At 41.3% G+C, this 16,631-nt stretch overlaps 1 protein-coding gene across 1 annotated transcript in view; it reads right to left on the bottom strand.

The window, feature by feature from the left end:
* The window catches only part of EPHX3 (epoxide hydrolase 3), a gene marked incomplete in the record, with an annotated part of 594,865 nt that overhangs the window by 508,812 nt on the left and 69,422 nt on the right, over nucleotides 1-16,631 (bottom strand).

A 16,631-nucleotide genomic window follows, 5' to 3' on the forward strand; every position in this document is an offset into this window, starting at 1 on the left:
AAATTTTAATAATAAACCAACAAAAAAAGTAGGAGGAGTTATTAGCAGTCTTCGGAGCTCAACTGGAATGTCCTTATTCTCACAGGTAGGAGAACTGAGCCAGACTGGAAAAATACTACATAATGCAAAAACATGCTCAATAAAGGTACATCTGATTACAATATCTAATCATGCACATATAATGGTTACATAAAGGCTGAAGGTAGTGGGAAAGAGACAAGTGTTGTCACTTTCCTACTATTTACTGAAAGGTAGGCATTTAAAGACTGGGTAGCAGATAAGATTTGGAAAGCAGTAGGAAATATGGCAAATGGGTTAAAACAGATGGCTAATGCTTGGGAAGCAGTAAAAGGAGAAAGACGTGTTTGAAACAATGGAAAGAAAACCTCAAAATTTCTGGGCAGGAATAAACAAACTACTCCACCCAGGCCAAACCGCCACTTCACCCCCCTCAGCTTCCCAACAAAAATCCCCAATAGACATTGCTAATAACTTCAACAGCTTGTTCAGAGAGACTATCCAGTCTCTAGCCAGTCAACTCTCTCTCAATGGCTCTAATTCTAATGTAGCCACACCCAGTACCCAAACATACTTTACCTTCCAACCCATTCCTACTCAACTTATTCATGCCCTACTTAAGAAACTAAGACCCACCACCCTGGCTACCGAACTCCGCCCAGCAGACTACCTGCAAAAGGCTGCTGACACCTTAGCCTACCCCCTCTCTATCATGATCAACAGAGCTATATCTGAAGCTACTGTACCCATTATATGGAAAATCTCCCATGTCATACTTCTCCATAAAGGAGGTAGTTCCACTGAACTATCAAACTTTAGACCCATAGCTATTCTGTCGTCTCTAGCTAAAATTATGGAGAAGTGTGTACACATACAGCTCATGTACTACCTCACACACAACAAGCTTTAAGCCACACCACAGTACTACTACTGCACTCCTCTCTTTCCCTAACGTCATTAACCACAACCGCAATAATAACAAACTATCCTCAGCACTCTTTCTAGATCTATCTAAGGCTTTTGAAAAGGTTGACCACAAAATGCTTATAAATACCTTGAAGGCCTTCTCCTTAAAAAACCATGCACTCCAATGGTTTCAGGGCAGGCAACAGGCAGTCCTATGGCAGGACGAGCTATCATCTCACCTACCCATCACATCAGGAGTCCCCCCAGGGCTCAATACTAGGACCCCTTCTTTTCTCCACCTTTATCAATGACCTTCATTCAGTCATCCCAGATGCTACCTGCATTCAATATGCGGATGACTCCACCTTGATTTGTTCTGACACCTCACCAGCTACTTTATTCACATTAACCCAGATTACCTTCAATACAGTGGAAAAATGGCTCTCCAAACATCATCTAATCCCTAAACCCCAACAAAACTAAGTTGCTCCTCTTCTTCCCCACATGCAGAACCCCCATCATCTCCCCAGAAGCCCAACCTAAACTACTGGGTGTCATAGTTGATAACCGCATATCAGTCAAACTATCAAAACCATTAATAAAAAACTTGATTTTCTTTACAGAATCAAACCTTTCCTTACCCCAACTTGCTAGAACTGCAATTGCCCGTTCCCTCCTGCTATCAACTCTTCTCTATGCCTCCCCTCTATTCTCCAACAAACAAAACAGATCTTAAAACTATCATCCTGCTATAAACACATTGCAAGATTTGCTACTTACACAGCCTATCGGACACACCACTGTCACAACCTAAATTGCCTAGGATGGCTTGAACTGCCAAGCCTACTGCAGTTCAACCAGCTAATATTGACACAAAGTCCTTTACCTGCACTAAAAAATATTATCAGCCCCTACACCAGCACCCGGCCACTGCGATCATCCACTAGACTCCTAGTTCAAACTTACAAATCCAACTACTCAGCTGGGGAGACTCTGTTTGCCAACTCTGCTGTCAAAATATGGAACAGACTCCCAGCTGACTTGACCCTAGAATCCTCACTAACTCAATTCAAAAACAAACTCAAGAAATACTTCAAAACTCATTGGTTATGTCCTTGCACTAACCCCGACTAGTGACCTCTCTATTTCTTCTTAGGTGCCCTACCTTAAACTACTACTTTTTTCTACCACTCCATTACAGGAAGGGTCCAACTGTATAACTGCTGCTCAGTGCGTCTTAAACCTGAATGTAATGTTATGTATGTTTAACTTTGGAAATAATGTTATGTTTTGTAAGGTGTTTTATAATAAGTACTATATGTGCTTAATGTTGGTATTGCTTATCACTAATCTGCTTGAAACTAGCATTTACTAAATGTTCAATGTGTATTATTATCTTGGAGCTTTTCTCCCCGGGCCTCCGCTGAAAATGGACATGTATCCAGTCGGACTATCCCGGTCAACAAATGTAAAATAAAATAAATAAATATGGCAGAACAGTAAAAAAATACTAAAGGGCTCACAAGGATTAAAGCACTGCAGAATAACTTAATGAACCAAACTGGCAAGGAAGGGGACTGCCCGAGAGGTGCCACGAAGACTACCAAAAAAATAATCATACAATATACATGAGCATGAAAAAGTGGCACTTAGGCAAATTATTTTATGATTACAACCCTACACAACAAACCTTAACTCAAAGGTTAAGGCATAGCTAGTCTTATGGACAGACTAACTAGTCGGTTGCCTAGTGAGCTGCTCTCACTGCTGTAGTAGGCCTACTTTTCCAGTATTAATTTTTTTATTAGTATGGAAATGCCTTCTTTCTTTACTATAAAAATAAGTAATTACATACAGGAAAAGCACTCCTACCAGACCAGGGAATGTAGCACCTTAGGGAGGAGGCCTCATAGATTTTGTTATATCATTTGACTGCCTGCCCATCCTGCCCAAGACTTACCTACACAACGAAATTGATAGCTCATGGGTGGGGCAGAGTAAGAAGTCAACATCTTCTTCTCCTTCTTTTGGCTGCTCCTGTTAGGGATTGCCACAGCAGATCACTGGTCTGCAGAATGAAAGTCAGTAGAGTTTTACTGTGTAGAGCTGCCAGCCCAGCGCACAACCTTTCTCAGAAGACACACACACACACACACACACACACACACACACCTAGGGCCAATTTAGAAAGTCCAATCCACCTGCAGCATGTCTTGCGAATGTGGGAGGACACCGAAGCAACTGGTGGAAACCCACATAGGGAGGGCATGCAGACTCTGCACATAAGGCACCTCAGCAGAGAATCAAACCGGAGAATGTCTTTGCTGTGAAGCAACAACACTAACTGCTACAACAATGTGCTGCCCTAAGAAGTCAACATATTCAAAACTGAAAATCCACCAAGAGAAAGCTCGGATTTGGAGTGAGGTTAAGTATGTGTGTGTGTGTGTGTGTGTGTGTGTGTGTGTGTGTGTGTGTGTGTGTGTGTGTGTGTCCGATATAAATTAATTTTTTTTTGTTACTTGCAGATAACTAGATCTTTCGGATGGTTGGGGCTGGTTAACGATATGCTGCCCCCGATTTTGCAGAATGTGCCTGCTTTTATTTAATATGCTTGTCTTGTCCCCCATATCTCATCTGTCTTGATTTTTGCAAAACATCAAGATTTTTGCCTCAAATACTGATCTATTTGAAATAAATTTTTTGGCAAATCACTGAAGACTGAAGTCACTAAATAACTGTAGACATCTGAGTTTCAGACTTCATGTCATTCAGAAAATGCACGGTAATGCAAAATTTATTTTTCTATCAATTGTATATAAGTTTCTAGGAAGAATGTGAAAATCTGTTCCTGATTTTGCCCTGCACCTCCCCCTACCATTTTTTTTTTTACTTTTTCCAGATTTCTTGTACTAGGAGGTTAAGAGGAATGTCCCTCAACTTTTTTTATCCTGGTAAACTACCATGGCTTAAAGTCAAGTCAAAAATACCAGGAACTGGAATTATATGCTTCACAAAAATTAAATAGATGAAAAACCTGTTCTAAATAAAAACTGTCAGTCTGCGGAAGAATGTGATTAACTGCTTTTTGCTCATTATCCAGAGTCTGCAGGATTACTGTGATTTAAGCATTATTGGAATACTTTAATGTTTGGCTAGTGTTTCGATAAAACAAAGCTAAAATACAATCTATGGTTGTCATGTTTAGCTGAAAGCCCTCCAGGTGTAGCATCTCTAAGCCACTGAGGACCTGATCACTTTGGGTCCCCCCCCCACTTGTGTGAGCAAGGAATCCTCTCATTCCAGCTAAAAGCAAAGAAAACTCTAACCAGCAATCATCCAAAACTGCAGCCCCTGGTTTAACTCCAAGAACCTTGTTGCCGCTTGTGTAGTGTAGGTGCCAGGTTTTTTAACTACTGTTGTGCCTTGTTAAAAACTGTTACAGTCAGCTAGAGTGCATACCCTGAGGGCAATAGCTGCAAACCTTCTTCCTCTTAACCCACCGCCACCCCTGTCATTCCGTTTCACTGTTGATAAATTTGTTATATGTGAAGATATTTATCCCCTCTCAATAGTCCCAGCCTTCAGTCCCTCCTCCTCAATACTTGTTCTTCACTAAACATCAAACAGAGGTGCAAAGTCTCCACTGCTTTTATCTTTAGCTACATTGTGTGCAGCAAACAATGAGCAAAGGGGAATACAAACATAAAAATAAAATCTGCCATTGCAGACTAGTAAGCAGCATACAACTTCCACCTGTGGTGTATTCCTACACAGTTTTTCTTGGAGAAACCTTCCAGTCCTTGAACAAGGGTGCCTGTACGTTTACCTTATTTCCTTGGCTGTCCTTGATAATTACTGGTTTAGCAGAGTCCCTTTGATTCTCCCCTGCTATTTTAAATTCCAATTGAAGGCTTCCCTCCCTTCCCCCAACCCCCAAGTGATTGCTCAGGTACAACACAACAAATGTTTTAAAAACCCTGGATGCCATATTTGCTCTAATTGCAGCTGAAAGCCCTCCAGGTGTAGCAGCATCTCTAGTAATTTTCTTTTTTTCAGTGTTGTATTCCACACTGTAAACTCACTGTCCCCGCATAGAGTAGTACAGTAATTTCTCTCTAAGGTAGCTTTCCATTTATTTATTTATTTTTTTTTGCTGGTATAGTTTACATTTGGATATTAGAAGCTTATGTTTTTGTTTTTGCTTGCTCCCAATTTCAGTAAACCTGATTCAGAGTTCCTCTAAAGGATAGTTTAGACTACTTTATATCACAGTACTACTAGCTTAAAAGTGATTCCAATAGCTTCTTTCAAAAATAAGGGCATGAATATGAGCTACTTTATTAGCTGTATCTTCATGTAAAGCTTTTTTGTTTAATTGTCATAACTACCAGCTATGTGCAAACTCTTTTTTTCTCTCCTCCAAGTTTGTCTCTCTTTCTCCCTAAAGTACCCTGCTCCCCACTGCGCTGTTCCTGATATGGTCTCTAAGAACCTATCTACCTGGTGACAAAGGACCCTATCGAAATACCTGTGGTCTCATCTAACAGCATTATTTTCCCTGCACCCTCTCTCAAGGAAGCAAGAAAGTACGTGGTTGTCTAAGTTCCTGCTTGTAAAGCAGTTCAGTCTACTATTGCTTCAGGAGGTTCTAAAGTATGCTATGAGCCTTAACAGCCAGCAGCCTTTACCCCCCCCCCATCTACCCTGTATCAAAAAAAAATTCTACTTTATAATAATCCCCTTTACTAGTTATCACTCCTTCCCTAGTACTAATGCAGCTAGCTCCCTTACTTACCTGCACTACTAGAACTTCCCTCTAGATTGCACCCATTTCCCATCCTTTATCTCCTGCTTATCCCTCTACTACACTAAATCTCTTAAGTCCTAGACCTGCTCTTATTTTCTCACTTACCCTTTACTTCAACTGTCTACACTCACCTTTTCTTTTCTCATAGACTTCTGTTTTACCTCTGATCTTTCTCACTCCTGACTTGCCTAACTTTCCTTCAGTTACTAGCATTGCTGACGGTTTCTTCTCTAGCTTCTCCTTCACTTGTCTCTACCCGCTCCGTTCGCCCTGCGGGCCGACTCTGCTCCACTACCCTACCCCCAAATTCCACCCACCCCCCAGGGGTCCTACTCTTACACCATCTAACCACACCCCTTCCCCTCTTCCACCAATCACAAACCCTTCACCATTGGCCACTTAATGGCCACTTGTCTCCAATTCACTCCTTTCATTTACCACTCCCCAGCTCTCCCACCACACCCTCCACCTATTCCTTTCCACACCTAGTATACCTCCGAGCCTATAACCGCAACCTAACAACTTGCCCTTTCAGATGTATAAGCTACCCACCCCAGCCCTCTTACAGAGGTTACTCATACTTACACTTCTACCACCTCTAACTTTAGCTTACCTGCTAACCTCCTATGAACACCCATTATATCCACACCTTCTCTAGCTCAACAAGCTACCTACCTCTCCTTCTCTACCTATTTTCACTAACCATGTTAACAAAACATCTACACCCAGCTATCTACTAGCAAAATACCATAGGGTAGCCCACATCAGATAGGAGACTCCCAATCCCAGAAATTCTCTACCTCTATATAGTAAATTCCCAAATCCTAGACTTCAAACACTACTCTTCTCTTTAAAAGATGAAGACATTCACCCAAACCCAGGCCCAACAACTGTTACTACCACTCAACTCCTCAACCCCAACCCCGGATATCCATTCCCTTATCAAACCACCTAACTCACTCTTATTAGCTCACCTCAACGTACGGAGCATTAATAACAAAGTTGCACAACTCCATGTTCTCTTGGAAGTCTACTCCTTTGACATTCTTTGTTTAACAGAAACTTGGTTAAAACCTGTAACTAAAGACAATTAAGTCATCCCACCCGGTTATAATATTTTGTGACTTGACCGTGCAACCAAAAAAGGGTGGTGTTGTAGCTATCCTATTTAAGTCTGGGTTACAGATTACTACCTATGACTATAAACCACCTCAAGACTCCAACGCTGAAACTCATTACCAAGCTTCAACTTAACACATTCAAATCCATCCATATTATCTATATCCATCTTCCTCCTGGTAATAACATTGCCACCATTGAAAATATCCTTTGTTGGCTATCCCACAATTTACCCCAAGAAACCATAATCCTATGTGATTTTAACATTGATTGGAAGTGTTGTAGCAGTAGCCACCCTACCAGCCATATTAACCTTTTTAGTTTTTCTCAAACCATTACCTCCCCTACCAGGATAAATGAGCCTAATAAGAAAGTACCTTAGATTGGATTCTCATAAATAATCATCCCTAGACATATGAAGCTGGAACCCTCCCTGATGATGTAAGTGACCACTCACTAACCTACATCATCAGGCTTAAATCCAATCTACCTAATCCAACCATATCTAGGACAATTAGAACCAAGAAAACCTTCAACCCCAATCTCTTATAGAGAGAACTAAGAGCATGTAACTGGTCTCCCTTAAAATACCTCACACTGGAGGAAGCTGTTAATTACTTTAATTCTAACTTCCTAGCCATACTAGACCACCATGCACCAACCCGCTCTATTAGAATGAGAACTAAATCTGCCCCATGGCTTTCAAAAGAAACCAGGCAAAATATCTATCTCAGAAATAAATACTGGAATAAATCTCGTTTAACTAAAAACCCAGTAGACCAACAAAACTTCAGACAGCTGAGAAATGAAACTAAAAAAGCTACACTGTCTGACAAAAGAAACTACTACCTACAATTCCAGCAGACTCACCATAATAAACCACAAAAGTTCTGGGCGAGTATTAAATTATTACACCCAGGTCAATCTATCACACCAAACCCACAAGGCGCAGACCAGGAGAATCCCAAGCAGACTGCTAAATGCCTTCAATACCTTTTTCACTGAGGCCATTCAACCTCTTACCAGTCAGTTATCTACTCAGAGCTTAACTATATCCAACTCTAACCCATCCCCTCCATTTCTCTTCCAACCAGTCCCAACAACATATATTCTTACCCTTATCCAAAAACTGAAACCGTGCACTCCTTCAGCAGACCAACTACCTGCTGAATATCTACAAAAGGCAGCCAAATCCATCACCTATCCCATTTCCATTCTCATCAATAGAACCATCAGTGAAGGACACATCCCTAAAATCTGGAAAGTATCCCATATTATCCCCCTTCACAAGAGTGGGAACTCTACTGAACTCTCCAAATACAGTCCCATAGCCCTACTTTCTCCCTTGGCAAGGATCATGGAAAAATGCATCCACAGACAATTGCTAGACCGCCTAATCCAAAATAACTTACTTTCAAACTCAAAACATGGTTTCAGACCTTCCCACAGCAATACTACTGCCCACTTTTCCTTTAATGACTATTAAAGAACGTAACCTCAATATGTTTTCCTCTGCACCGTTTACAGATCTGTCCAAGGCATTTGATATGGTAAATCACCAGATACTTACAAATATCCTCAAATCCCTGTCACTAGATGCACTAGCTATAAAATGGTTCCAGTCCTTGGACAATAGGCTGCACTTTGACATAACATTCTATCTACCCATCTGCCCATGAACATTGGTGTTCCTCAAGGATCCATATTAGGACCTCTCGTTTTCTGTATTTATCAAGGACCTTCACATAGCAATCTCCCAAGCTGCATGCATACAATATGCAGATGATTTCACATTTATATCTGAACTTTACTCCCTTACCCAAAATGGGTTTAACACAGTTCAACAATGGTTTACACAGTGCTGTCTCCTTCTGAACCCCCAAAAAAGCTAAACTCCTTTTTACTCCTACTTTTAAGTCCCCCCAACAGACTTCACAGTAACTTCCAATAATGGTACTCTCATATCCCCAGATCCAACTACCAAACTACTAGGTATCACCATAGATAACAACCTTAACTTCGACACCCATATTAACAATACTCTAAAGCCTGGCTCTCTCTTACAAGATCAAACCCTTCCTCTCTCCTGCAGCTAGAATAACTATTGCTCACACCCATCTAATTTCTACTCTCTTCTATGCCTCACCCATATATACTAATCGCTCTAAAAACCTTCATAAAATGGAAAACTCCTACAATAACAGCCAGATTTGCTACAGGTAACCCTTTCAGAACCCACCACTGTTTTAATCTAAAGCAGCTAGGATGGCTTGAGAATTACAAAATCAGCTTAAATTTCACCAACTGACCATTGCCCATAAAACCCTTTACCAACCTAACAATACCCCTAATACTATCTACCCTCATTACCCTCTACCAACCTAACAATACCCCTAATACTACCTACCCTCATTACCCTCTACAACAATCAAGACCCTACGATCATTACATAAACTTCTTGCAAATATTTGTAAATCAAACAGGGCTGGGGACTCTTCTCGAATACTGTTGGAAAATCCTGGAACCTTCTTCCTAACAAAAGTTCCTCTCTTCCCTCTATATCACTCTTTAAAACCAAATTGAAACTTTTCCTCAGAACACACTGGTTGTGCCCCTTCACTAAACCTGACTGATCAACTAGCTCTTCTTACTTGGTTAAACCTACCCTCCTCTTCTCAGTAATCAAGTTACTTTTCTTAACAACTTACCTTGTCCTTCTATACTATTACTTACATCTTCAGAATCTCATTAAGGAAATTACTTTTACTAATATATTGTATAATTTCAGCTCCTACTTTTTCTTTATGACTACTTGTATACTAATATACTGTAAAATCCAGCTGCCATCTTTTTCTTTATGATATATTGCAACTACATTTTGTATTGTATTAACTGTTTCTGTATATTTTGCACTGTTATGAACAAATGACCACTGATTATTCTCTGTACTGCACCTGCAATGTTCATTATATACATTAAATTTTGTACATGTGATAGTTTCCTCGGAGCTCATCTCCCCGGGCCTCTACTGAAACTAGATCTATATCTAGTTAGACTAGCCCGGTTAACAAATGCAAAATAAATAAAATAAATATAACTACAGGGAGCTGTGGGAGCAGTTTGTAAAAAGTATCTGGCCCTCTTGTTTCTTTTTCAGTTTAGAGATTCACTGTCTGGCTTTGCATAGCTGTTGTGCATTTGCAGGGCTACTGTGATAAATGTTTAGCAAAGTACAGTTGTATACATTTACCATAAATGTAGATGTTAGAGTGTATTCACTGTTGCAGTCATTACATTTGGGGTAATCTGCTGGCAGGTTGCCCTCAGTCAGCCTGAATTCCAAAGTCTTGGGTCCTGCGTCGGTTGCTGTCTTCTCTTCCATGACGTCAGGTCGTCAGAGGTATAAAACATGCAGCAGACGCCATTTTCTTCAGTTTTTCTTGCCCCCAAAAAGGTAGCAATATTATACAGATTTACATAAATACATGCATCAATATAAACTTTACCTTCATCTACAAGCAAATACACCACATAGGTTGTAGAAGATAGAGAAGGAAAGAGAAACTGTAGAATGACTGGGGGATGGCGGGAGGATAACCTGGACTGAAACAGTGAATACACTCTAACATCTACATTTATGGTAAGTGTACAAAACTGTACTATGTTCATGTTTCACTGTTGCAGTCATTACAATTGGGTAGAATCCCAAAGCTATGGTTGGGAGGCTGGAGCTAAACAGCATTAGGTGAGGCTATAAGGCCCTGCAGAACTGCAGTGGCAAAGTCTGCCCTGGACTTAGAGTAGACAGGCAAATGGTAATGCTTTGTAAAGGTGTGAACAGAACTCCAAGTAGCAACCTCTAGAATGTCTTTGGTTGGTACTCCTCTGTGAAAGGCTGCTGAAGTAGCTGCAGCTCTGGTGGAGTGAGACCCAATGCCCTTGGGCACAGGTTTGCCATGGTGCAAGTAGCAGAAACGTATGCAATGGCTTATTCACGTTTGAAACTGTCTGCTTTGAAATCGCCTTTCCTTCTGATCCTGCAGCATATGACACTAGAAATTGCTCAGTTTAAGAGTTTTAGTCCTGCTCAAGTAGAATCTTAGCTGTCTGTGTACATCCAAGGAATGCAGAATTCTCTCCCCTTTGTTCTGTGGATTTGGATAAAAAAGTTGGCAGAGGAATTGTTTGGTTTGAGCCACACTGGAAATGACCCTAGCATAAAAGTAGATTTGTCCTCAGAGACACCCTGTCTGGGTAAAATATGATAAAAGGCTCTACAGCCATGAGGGTCTGAAGATCTGAAACTCTTCTTGCTGAAGTAATTGCTGGTAGCAGCTCTGTCTTACATGATAAAAACTTTATATCAGCGGTAGCAGCTGGTTCAAATGGAGGCAGGGTGAGCTTTTCCAACACATAATTGAGGTCCCATGCAGTTAATGGTGATCTTCTAGGAGGCCTTAAATTTTTGGCTCCTCTAAGATACTGCTTTAGTAAAGGATGGGAAAAGATTGGTGGCGCTGTATTGTAATGAGCTGAAATGGCAGAGGCATGGATTTTGATTGATGAGAAAGATAGGCCCTTGTCAAGCATCTCAGTTAAGTATTGTAATATCTGAGGAATATGTGGTTCTGCTGTATCAGTTCCTTGTGCTGGATTCCAAGCACAGAATCTCTTCCATTTGTCAGCATAAGATTTTCTAGTACTAGGCCTTCTGGTTTCCAAAATGACATCCATCACAGCTTTACTGAGGGGTGTTGTTTGTATGATTACAGGATTAGCCATGCTCCCAGGTTCAGAGTCTGCAGCTGATTGTGCAGGATCTGATTGTTTTGCTGGAACAGTAGTTGTGGATTTTGAGGCATGGTCCAAGCTGGGTAGAGACAAGTTTCTTAGGATTGGGTATCAGTATTGGTGGGGCCAGTCCGGGGCAATTAATGTCATCTTTGTCTTCTCCTGTCTGACTTTCAAGAGGACCTTTGGGTAGCAGAGGCAGAGGAGGAAAGGCGTAAACAGATAGGTTTTTCCAACTGAAGGATAGGGCGTCTACTTTCCATGCTTGTCTGTGATAAATCCTTGTGTAGAATCTTTTCAGTTCATAATTTTGAGGAAAGGCAAATAGATATATGTCTGGGCTCCCCCATTTCTCTGTTATCATGCTGAAGACTTGTGGATTTAGTTTCCACTCATGAGGATCCATAAGGTTTCTGCTTAAATAGTCTGCCAGAGTGTTTTGTTTTCCTGGCAGGAATTGAGCTTGAAGATGTATTTGGTAGGTCAAAGCTGTGTGCCACAGTGCCATGGCTAATCTGCAAAGGGGGTATGAGTGTGCCCCCTTGCTTATGTACCACATGACTGTGTTGTCTGTCTTTATCAGTAGTTGTCCTGGATGAAGTAAGTCCTTGAAGGCTGTTAGGGCATTCTGAACAGCTAGCATCTTTCTGGTTATATAGATGCATTTGATTTGGTGACCTTATGCCCTGAATGAATCTTCCTGCCATGTGGGCCCCCCAGGCATAATCTGATGAGTCTGTTAAGGTTTGGCTGGCAGGGGGTAGAGTGAGGGACCGTCCCATGTTTTGGTGACCGGCCTTTGCCCACCACAGAAACTCCTGTTGAAGGCAGGGAATGAGAGGAATCATCGTTTCCAGACTGTGTGAACGTTGACTCCATAAACTTTTTAGGTACCATTGAAGTTTCCTCATATGCAGTCTTGCATATGGAATTAGAAGGAAGGATGCAGGATGCCATGAAGCCCAGAGCCTGCAGAATTTGTCTTGCAGAAGACTGGGTTTTTGTTGCCATCAGTTTGAAGTAAGTAGTCAGTTGCCTTTGTTTGTCTGGCGTGAGGTAAGCCATCTGAGCAGTTGTATTCAAACTTGCACCCAGGAATGTTATCTTTTGAGAGGGTACCAGTTGTGATTTCTTTTCGTTTATTGTGTACCCTAGGCATGTTAGAAGCCTTTTCACAAATGACGGGTGTTGTAGAAGAGTGTCCTTGTTCTCTGATTGAATGAGACAGTCGTCCAAGTAAGGATATATCTGTATACTTCTTTGTCTGCAAAATGCAATTACTGGTGCCAGGCACTTTTGTAAGGACCCTGGGCGCAGTAGATAAGCCAAAGGGCAGTGCAGAGAATTGGCAATGCATTAAGCCAGCCTTGAATCTGAGATATCTTCTGAATGACTGTCTTACTGGGACATGCAGGTATGCCTCTTTTAGGTCTAAAGTCACCAGCCAAGCATTCCTGCCCAGCATGGGCAGAAGCTGCTGCAAAGTGAGCATTTTGAATTTTGTAATGTCCAGGTATGTGTTCAAAAATCGATAAATCCAGTATTGGCTGCCAGGCCTCGTCCTTTCTGGGTACCAAGAACAGTCTTGAGTAAAACCCTTGTCCTTCTGACTGTTCTGGTACTGTCTGAATGGCCCCCATATCCATGAGGGACGTAATCTGTTTCTGTGCCTCTGCCCATTGCTTTTTTGGCAGATCTGGCCAACCATTTGTCATTGGCAGTGTGTGGAAATGGAATCTGTATCCCTGTGATGCAATGTTTAGTACCCACTTGTCCTGGGTTATTAACTGTCAATTTTGAGCAAAAAGTGCTAATTTTCCCCCTATGGGTGCTGCCAAAAGGTAAGTGCTGGTGTAGGCAGAGGGAAGTCATTGGGATTGCTTTCTGTAGGTTTGCGCTTTATCTCCTCCAGATTTGGAGGTGGCTGCACCCCATTGCTTTGACCGGTTATGAGTCTTGAGCCTGGTACCTGGAACCCTTAGGGTGTCTGGATTTGCCCCTTTGAGCTCTGTCTGACACAGGAAAGGACCAATTTTTGTAGGCCACTGTCTACTGAATCTTGGTGGCTGCACTTGTAAGAAATCTTTAACAGTTTGCATAGACTTAGCTTCGTCTTCCATTTTCTTTAAAACCTCTTCTGCCTTAATACCAAACAGAGAATCATGCTATAAAGGTGCATCTAGCAATTTAGCTTTAACATGATCAGGCAAATTTTGCTCCTTTAACCAGGCATGTATCCTAATCACAGATCCAGTAACTGCAGACCTGCAGGAGGCCTCTAAAGAATCAAAACCACATTGCAAAGTATGCTTTACAATTTGTTCAACTACATGCAATAATTCCTGCAAATCTTTATTTTCTGCTCATTCTGAAATCAACATCATGTTCTGTTTCAGCAATCCCATAACATGTTGTTGGTACTTAAGCATATGAAACTGACAGTTTAAGGCCCTTATTCCCAAGGTTGCAGATGTAACCAACCCCCCCCCCCCATCTGTCCAGTACCCTAGAATCCCTGTCAGAGGGGGTATGGTTTTTTTGCTGTTGAGGCCTTAACTCCCTTTGGACCCTGTGAAATAGTTTCAAGATCAGCAGCAGGGTTTCTAAATAGAAATTTATGTGAGTCGGGGACTCTTAATATCAATCAAGCTGACTGTGAGCCAGAAGTAAGGAGTCAGGGGTCAAGCTTGACCCCGAAAACACATCACCCACAATGTCTAAAACAGGGGGGATGGCTAAAGGCTTGTGCTGAGGGAGTAGAAGGAAATCCCTGAGCCTCTTTTGATTCTAAGAAGTCTTGACTCTCCCAGTGAAAATGCTCCCTCAAAGTATGCAAGGTTTCTCCAAATGAATAATCCTCAGGAGGAGATGCAGATGGAATAGACTCCTCAGCATCAGAATCCTCATAGGGAGGTACAGATAATTCCTGATCAGAAGAGGAGTCAGAAGAAATAGAAATCTGATCTGAAGATTCATAATCAGTGTCTTGCCTAGGCCTCTTATCTAGAGGGGGATGGGTACCCCTGATCAAGGTAATGAGGTCTTCAGCCATTTTGATCATCTGTTTTTTAGGCATATAGAGGCCTGTGCACGTGGCTCATGCGTCTTTTTTTAGGTTTAGAAGTTGCTTTTGTCTTGCAGCTATCGTCGGTTTGATGTACAAATGTTGAGGTCTGAATACACCCTCAGAAGCCAGTGTCTGCTCAGCAGCTCCGGACCCATCCGAGGGAGATACATTTGTCGTTCCAATACCTTGAGCATCTTGCAGCATGCCAGACTCCACATGGGTGTCGGTAGAGGCCTGCGACTCGAAGGCAGCAGGTATCGAGGGCTGCAAAGGTGCCTCACTGAGTTCCGGCGACTGGCTTAGGAGAAGTATCGTTGTCGGTTTTGGATCTCTACTGCCTTTCTCTGTCCTTTTCTTTGCGTTTTTTTATGTACTCCGGTAGTCCGATTTCTTTCAGGCGACGTTTCTGGGTAGTTAAATCTGTTTCCAAAATACTATGATGCAAAAATATACCAACGCTTAATAGTGCGTTGGTTAAATCTAGCACAAAACAGACAGCCAGGCACATTGTGATCAGGGCCTAGGCAAGGAATATAGTACAAATGGAAATCCTTATGAGGTATTTGCTTCCCACAAGTAATACAATTATTAACTTTTTCTGAAATCGGTAAAAAGCAAGAAAAAAAAAAGTTTCCCCAACGGGGTACTTAGTTCTGAAACTCAAACTTGAATATTTCAGTAGTCTGCCAACCGGCACTTACGAAATGCTTCTGCTTCGGGCACAGCGCGGCAAGAAAGACTGAAGAAAATGGTGTCTGCTGCATGATTTATACCCCTGATGACTTGATGTCATGGAAGAGAAGATGGCAACCGACACAGGACCCAAGACTTTGGAATTCAGGCCGACTGAGGGCAACAGGGCAACCTGCCAGCAGATTACCCCAGATGTAATGACTGCAACAGTGAAACACGAAGAACATCTTCAAATACTATTATTGCAATAGAACAAAGCTGAAATACAACACAGCTGCAATTTTAGCTGTAACAGCTGGAGAAAGCTTTTTTTTTTCAAACAAAGAACATCTTTATTAAATTATCACTTATGACATGGACAATCACATTTATACAAATGAAAAAAACATGCCGACAATCTTAGTGGTCAAGCATTATACATCACAAACCATATTGACAATTTTAGTTGCAAACATTATACACCTCTTATAACCTACCCAATCACTATCTCTCAGACATTTCACAGCTCATTCAAATCCTGCCTTCTTTTAAAACTCCATTCCTCCCCTGTATGTATTGTTCCCACAGTTCCCATTTTCCTATGTAATTTGCTCCTACCTTTTTCTGAAGATTCAAATTCCAGTTCTTTTACCTCCTTTACTATATTTACGGCTTCTAGTACAGTTGGTGTAGACTTTGATTTCCATTTTCTAAGTAATTGCTTTTTTGGCAGCCATCATAATTAGAATCAGCAAAGTCTTACTATGTCTACGCAACTGTGATTCTGTATCACAGCTCAGGAAAATCATTTCCCTAGATACACAAATTTGCTCATCCATTGCCTATGATAGAGTAGTCTGCAGGGAATCCTTAAAGTCTGCCAACTCATTATACTCTCTGAAAATGTGTTTCCAAGTACCTCTTTCTTCCCATCACACCTCCGACTTTTGCTGAGAAAAAAATCTCTGGAGACCACTTGGGGTATAGAAATATCTATTTAAACATTTCCAAGCAAAATATCATAAATTTTCTATATTTTGTTGTATATTAGGGAGCCATACATATATCCCCCACTATTTATTTGTGAATTGCTTATCCAATCACTCTTCCCAGCCTTTCTAACCACCTCTAGTTCTTCTAGGTATCAGTCAATATTTTATATGGTCTGCTAATTATTCCTTTTATAATGGCAGCTTCTGTTCTAGATTCTACTAAAAACTCTACCAATGCTGGTCTTTCATTTAGGAC

The sequence above is a fragment of the Protopterus annectens genome, chromosome 9.part0 (genome assembly GCF_019279795.1).
Source record: "Protopterus annectens isolate FY-2018-M chromosome 9.part0, PAN1.0, whole genome shotgun sequence".
Lineage (NCBI taxonomy): Eukaryota > Metazoa > Chordata > Ceratodontiformes > Protopteridae > Protopterus > Protopterus annectens.